Below are 8,081 nucleotides of genomic sequence, written 5' to 3' on the forward strand. Positions count from 1 at the left end.
GTTTTTGCTTTTCGCCGTCCTTATAAACCATGGATGGTATTGATAACGTTATCTGACCCGATTGATATAAGAATAATGCCACACGCTGGTCTTAATTTCATGTTGCTATCGAGATTTCTGTGCGGATTAAGCAAATTGCGCTGTTTAGATTTATGCATGAGATTTTATACATATTATGTCTTAATTCTCAAGTATCTAAATCTTATAATCCTTAAGATATTTGTTTTGTACTTGCATACATGTATTAGTATGATATTGATATGTTTGTTTTTTAAAATGAATACAACCTAAATGTTTTAATATGAAATGGATAATCTAACTAGAGTCAGAGTAGAGTGATGTTTGACTCTTATTTATATATTTATTTAAATTTCTTATTAAAAATGTAAACAAAATAAAAAAAACTAAAATTAATAACTATAAAATGATATATCGAACATTAAATTTTAACTTATATAATTACGACTTCCACAGAGGTGTTCATTAACACCCTTCAAGAAGGCACCAATGTTATTAGCACCTCTAATGCTTTCAGGAAGGGCATTTAGATTTGAACACCTCTGTGTAAAACACCTCCTGCAGTTATTGCTTTCTGAACTCTACCTATAATTAATTTATTCCTATTTCTAATTCTATGATTATGCATATCTCTATTCCTAACTATGCAATTATTAAAATATCTAGGTAATACATTATTATCAAGCTTATATACAAATTTTAAAGTGCTTAATCAAAGACTATTTCTAATATCCAGCTATTTAAATTCATTCAACATTCTTACGTTTCCACACATTCAAAATTGCATGCATTGTTCTATTTTGCACTTTCTGTAGTGAATCAATGCTCAATCCACTAAATAGATTGAGCACTGTGGCGCAATATACATATAGTATGATGCCGTGCAATACAATTATATATTATTATTTTACTTTTTATTATATATTAATAAATTTCTTAACCTACAAAGTACACCAACTTTTTTTGCCATTTTTTTAATTATATAATCTGCGTGCACTTTAAAATTTTATTTACAATCCAAATAAATGCTTAATATTGCTTAGAATGCTAAATAGTTAATATTATCTACTACTTCTACCACTCTCCCATCCATAATCATATCATTCACAACGCCTTTATTATTCATCCAAATTATCTTAGTCTTACTTAAGTTCACTTTCAGTTTATTCTCACATAACCAATCACTGATATACTTTAATTCCTCAAATAAAACATCACTCATGACCTGCACATCATCACCTACAATATAAACGAATGTATCATTCGCAAAAATATGAATTTTACATACAACAAATAGTTTCACGAAAGCGTTAATATATAAAATAAACAAGAGAGGTCCTAATTTAGACCCATGTGGTACTGCATATGGAATAATCAATTTTTTTAGAAACTCTTTCATTAATTTTTACATTCTATCTTCTATTCTTGACTCATTTTTTTCATTACTGAATAATATGTGCGTACATATGTACATATATTGCATAAGTAACAAATGTATTTATAAGGTCTCTGTTGTGATCTACCGTTAGTGTAAATCATCAATACCAAATGTTATAGATTTTAGTTTGGCAGGGGTATTCCAAAATTTGCTAAATAATTGTTGAAATTAAATCTATATGTTTATATTTGAAATCGTTTTTATATTTTAAAATCGTCGTAAGCATCAACGAAAAAAAATCAATGTTGCATTTTTATGATCGGATTCAGAGTCGTAGTTAGAATCTCATATTTTCTTAAAATATAATGTTCTATAAATCCTTGTTAAACCTACATAATATGATTTATTTATATTAAATAGCTATATATTGCTGCTTACTGTTATTAAACTGTATCAATTATTATATTTTTCAATAAAGATGTTGCTAGAGATGCCATAATTGTTGGGTCAATTATAAAAAATTATGCTGTAAGCTTTCTAAAAAATGTGTTATGTAATAATTCAATTTAAGTGCTTAAACTTTAATATGAATATTATGAAATAAACTCATTATTTGCAATCTTATGTTATAATTTTTCCAGGCTTTTGTCAAAGTATTAGAACAATATACCCATTGTCAATGTTTTTTGACTACAAATTTTAGAATATCCGAGATTATAGAACAACAATTGTTGATGACGTGTAATCTTTTAATAAGATTATCATTGGAAATAACAGGTTTAAAAATAATATAATACATACATATGTTCTGATAAATTTAAATCGTTGCAAAAATCTAGTCGACATAAATTAATCTCAATATACAGTAATTACCAGTGAGCAATAGGTATGTATGAAGATAATAAATTTAATGCAAAAGCATACACTTTAGTTTGAAAAGTTTGAAACTTTTTATATTTTGAATCGTTAAGGAAGTACGACCGTAAAAAAAGTTTTACCAGAGTTGCATTTAAAATAATGGCCATCGCGTAAAATTTAACTTTTGAACGATCCTCTCTTGTTGAGTTGAAATTGGCAGCTGGTTACTTTTATCGTCTTCTGTTGAATTATACACAATTTATAAATGGAGATATAATAAGACAGTCAAGTATTATATCTATATATATAGGAAAGAGTATTACCCATATCTCTACTCTACTGCCTTTCTTTTGAGCATGCTTGGGTATAATTCCCTAGAACTTCGGAGAAACAAGTAACTCATTAATTTGTTTTGTTCTCCAGCTTCTATGTGGTAATACGTTGCTGAAGCAGTTGGAAAATTATGTCCCTATTAATTGTGTGCGTGGTAGACATCATTGCTTGATGGTTCTACCTCCTGCCCGCAAAGTTCTTTATCGGATGGCTTCTATACCAAGATATACCTGACTTCTTAATGAAATCGTTGCTGCCGTGCTTGAGTGTGATATTTTCTACCTCAGTGAGTGTAGGTTATCGGATATTATTTTAATCTAATTGTCCGGTAGCCTGCACTCATCATTATTTTCAAAATTGATGTGATGTATGAGTGGAATTTTGATTTCAATTCCATTTGGACCTCGCGGGGATGTTTTGTAAATATAGCTGGTTCTTATATATCGGTGTTGGCTGTGGATGCAAGACATTCCTTACTGTGTATTTTATTTATTTGATTTTTTTATTGTTATTTCTTCCTTGTATTTATATTGATTACAAGGCTCTTTTATATTTCACTTTTCGGCTGAAATTCCTACATTCTTCTGATCATTTTGAAACTTTGCCATTTTGCGCAGTTTGGTCAACGATAGATATTTAAATCAATTCCGCCAGTACGAAGATGAAAAATAATCGTAATAGACACGTTTAAAAATGAAAATATCTTTATCATCTTGACGTTTAGTGGTTAGTAGCCTTAAATGTTTGACGTTCCGCCACCCTTTCGTTTTGTCAGATTTTATTATTTTCTTATTATGTAGGCCATTTTGGCGCATTAGGTTCTTCCTGTAATGTCACAATGGTCTAAAACTATAGATAACTAAATAATATCTAATCGGGGGTACACAGTGGTGTAGTGCTAAACTTTGATCTGCCGGTACTTTTTTTGCATTATACAAGAAATGCATCGAGTGTATCCTCAAAGCAATCTTCGAACGTTGAATGTATCCTTCAGTTCGTGACACAAAGCCCTTTGTTTGTTCGTCGCAGCCCCCAAGAACGCTACCTACTCTCATGTATCGATAGCACAATTAAACATCCACCCTAGACAATGGTTTGAGCCGTCATAAGCGAAAAAAAGACCCAGGGCCCATTTATTTCGTTAACGAGTCCATGAATGAGGACCAATATTTAAATGTGCTAAAGACACATCTGGTGCTTCATACAAAGCCTGGTGGTATCCTTGACCCTGACAGCATTTGTATGCATGACAGCGCTCCTTGTCATCGAGCTTGGGTGAAAAATGTTGCAAAAGTTGTAAAACTTTTCGAAAAAATAAATTTTTTATACTATTGTGATTTCTGAAATTTTTATGCCGGGTGGCGTGCCGGTGCCGATAAAAGGTGGCGGGGCGCCGTACCGGCGCGTACCGGCTATTCTACAACCCTGGGTGTACATCGTTGATAACTTTATGAATGTGATGCAATATATTGAATATCATCACTTTTATGGGGTTGTATTCATAATATAATATCTATTTGAAGAGTATTGATATAAATTCTGTTGTCAACATGTAGAATTTGAAAGTTTCAACAAGTGTTCGGTTTAATTAAAACGGTATCTTGTTAGGTGCATGTACCAAGTGGGGTTTTTCATGTTGCACAATATGGCACCGATTCAAAAGTACCACTCTTCATTGTGACAAACTTTCAGGTTGCGTTTTGACATTTGAAGGGAGAGCGATTTTGTTGTATGAACAGGGGTAGTGAGGGCGGAGTAAAGTTTTCCTTCCAACAGCCACCCCTAGGGACGTAACGTAAGCGCACACTAAATACCGGATTAAGCTTTGGATATTTGTAAAACCTTCACGTTGATGGCATATTCAATTTAGGATTATCCTCTTCCGGGACCATTCCCAGATATACATACGTCGGTCTGTGTTGCATTCATTGAATGGACATTCGCAATACAAAGTCTAAAAATATGGTTCTCCTTAATATATTTTTTGGTATAATACTATTGGATCTTTACGTACATAAATAATAAATGGTTTCATTTAATATTTTGATATTTTTGTGAGATTTAACAACGGTGCACTTTATTTTACATTTACATTAAATATTTTTAGATTTGATTTCGATTGTTTTTTTTTTCCAATGCTGTAATTTTTTAAACGCCATTTGTACTTGATGTTTTTATCAGACTGAAAATTACAACATGACTCATCAAGATTTTGAATCTTGATTGATCTTGCTTGATTAATCTGGAATCATGTGATTGATTATCATTGTCGTAATTACCTACTATACTTACACAACATTTCATTACGTCACAGTACGTAAACTGTAAGTACATACATAAAGTAGATAATATTATATTTAATTATTAATTAATTTATAAATAATAAAAAATTGTATAACAATATCTACGTACATATGTACATATGATGTATAGTAAATGTCTTACGGATAATTATATTATTGAGATATTCATCTACGTAACTCACATACCTCAGTTCAAAGTCTTACGGTTTTTTTTTAATTTCATTTATAAAGTTTTTTAGTAAAAACACCAAAATCTCACAGTTAATGGCTAATACTGCCCAAGTTAAAAGAGGTATGTTAGTCAGTTATTATTTTTTTGTTTCTTTAATGTTTATTAAATCAAATAAAAATAAATACAACCATCTGTGTCAACAGAAAAAAATAATGGAGGCACCATAAGTTTTCAAAAATTTATAAAGTTGGAAAATCTGATATTTTTTCTTTGTATTTAAAAAAAATTACAAAAATTATTTTAAGAGGTAAAACCTTTTTAAAATCATGGCTGTTTATTGCCCTTTCTATTTAGATATCACTCATGCAGATGTCTTGCCAATTATCAGAATTAAGGTGTAAAACCTAATCGAGGAAGCGCGCCGAACAGAGGCCGTCGTCATTCACAAGCGACTTTAATGTTATCGTCTAATGTCAAATAAAACAAAAAAATTGATAAATAAAGTGATCATTTAATATAGCTATAATATGTGCTATACATATGTACATACTTTAAATACATGCATACAGTTATATATAAGGTTTGATTTTTGAACATTCAGTTTGTGGTAATGCAATCAATAGGATTTTTACTAATGTAAAACATTCATATTGTATTATGTATGTATATGGCTATATATTGGAAAATAAAAGCTTTTAAAAATCAACTTTATTTTAGTCGCAAACAAAAAGTCAGTCAATTTGTAATTCGTAAATTTTTTCTTCAGAAATACGATACGTACTTCAAGATGGAATAAAGGAAATTAAATTTTATTCTCAAATTAATCACAGAATGCGTATGGAACTGGAGAAGTCTCCTTTGGTGAATTATTCAGACGCATTCGGATAGGATGAGGGTGTGAGGTAGAAACGGGAAAGGAACTCTCGAACATAGGAAGGGGAGGAGGAGTAGTAGTCGTCTGTGTCGGGCTAACTTTTCCTAGGCGTCGCTCTAAACGTCAGTTTGTTTTACAGGGGTCGTTACAGCTCACCAGGGGTTGTACATGTTCAACTTTAACTTAACATGCAAATAAATACACTTGTCTCTATACTTGCCAAAAGTTGTTCATCAGATTTATCTTTTCTTCTTTGGCTATACTGAACATAACAATAATGAACATTTCTTTCAATTATCAGAACCACTTGATTTGGCATACTACATATTTACATACATATATCATACTACTTTTACTTGACTGTAGATTTTAGTAAGGGCCAGTGGTATTTGAAGGTTTTTACTCTATCTTAGCATTGTAGTAGCAATAGGTTTAATTTTGTGATCAACTAAAATTTTGACTTATACATTGTGAGTGATTTGAGCTCAGAATCGGTCAGCGATTAAATTTCTATGGTTTTTATAAAACGTGTATATGTAAGTATGTGTTCTTTGTATTTTAGAAATAATTTTAACACCGTCAAATCTATCAAATTGAAACTTTGTATCAGGCACTGAAATAAATCTCGTCAGGTTGTAAATTTCTTTAAAAATTTAGGCTGATCGGAAGTGGTTATCTTATATGTACATATGTATATACATAGTTCTCCTTTTTATAAGTTTTTACATTAAATTACACCGAGAAAGAAAAAAAAATCACGTCTTTTTAATTACCGGAGTAGAGACCAATCAATCTTTAGTAAGTTTGGCCCACTGAGTGTGAATATGACAATACTTTTTGTTGGATTACTCTCGTTTAAGAGATATGAGCGTATTAGATTCAAAATCTAGTATAGCTGTGTCAAAATTGAGAACTGAAATCAACAGTCAGATGTTTTTTCTATTGATTATAATTTTTTATTGCCTTGAAATACTTATAATCAATTATCTAGCGAATTTTAAAAGTCAAAAATATGCTTTTTTTACACCATTTATTCCGTTATATTATGAGCTAATTTTTAACTTTATCAAATGTTTTTTATGTCAATATTTTTTGATCTATTAAACGTACTAATTCAAGTGGTAAATGAACTATAAGAGTAATTTAATATATTTTGTGAAGATCAGACAACCGGAATAGGTTTTTCACCATGTCCAATTTATCTACGATTATTAAAGATGTATAGAAATGGCTATTGCAGAAGCTGTTGCAAGAGTAAAAGAGAGCGAATGGAGTTCCGGATCCCTTAAGAATTCGTTTTTTTAAACTCGCATTTATCTTTTCTCAAAAAGAAAAAGCTGGCAAGCAAAAGTTCATCCATTCAAATTTTAGCAAAAGGTTTCCGGAAACTCTTGGGTTTTTACTGAGCGACAGTACTGGATACAAATTGGTACTAAACCAAAACTAGCTAAATCTATGTACATATATAAAATTGAATGTATGTGTGTGTGTCTCGAATAGGCTCCTAAACTACTGAACCGATTACGATGGAACTTTCAGGATTTGTTGTATGCATGTCCGGGAAGATTACTGTGAAAAAACCTCTTATTAATAATATTCGTAATTACGATTTTACTGACGCGAAAGTAAAGCCATCCCGCCTTCAACGCATCACGCCGCGAGTGTGACAATAATCGCGCCACGCCTACCTCGCACTCAAATTTACTGACTATTCTGGGCTGTACCACAAACACACAATGGATGGCCCACATCAAAAAATATATCTATACCTATATATAAAATTGATTGTCTGTGGAACGGGAACGGGAATTGCACGCGTTATTGTGGCATTGCAACGCATGCCGGGTTCAGCTAGTTTAAAACTAAATTTGAATCATGATATTAAAGTATGACTATTAACTATGAGATATATATGTATGTATATAGATAAAAAGAGTTGGGATTGAGCAAGTGTTGGTGCATTTGATGCACAGCCCTGAGAGACACAGACTGTAGGTGTTGGAAATGCACTTAGCGGTTTTCGTGCGGCTCGCCGACCTATGGGGGTGGGTTTTAGGGGGGTAGGCATGGAGTTACCCTGACCCCGTGTCTGCCGAAGATCGCAGCATCCATTTAGGTGAAGTGCACTAGCTGCATCTACAGTCA

This window comes from Arctopsyche grandis, chromosome 3, assembly GCF_051622035.1.
Source record: "Arctopsyche grandis isolate Sample6627 chromosome 3, ASM5162203v2, whole genome shotgun sequence".
Classification (NCBI taxonomy): domain Eukaryota; kingdom Metazoa; phylum Arthropoda; class Insecta; order Trichoptera; family Hydropsychidae; genus Arctopsyche; species Arctopsyche grandis.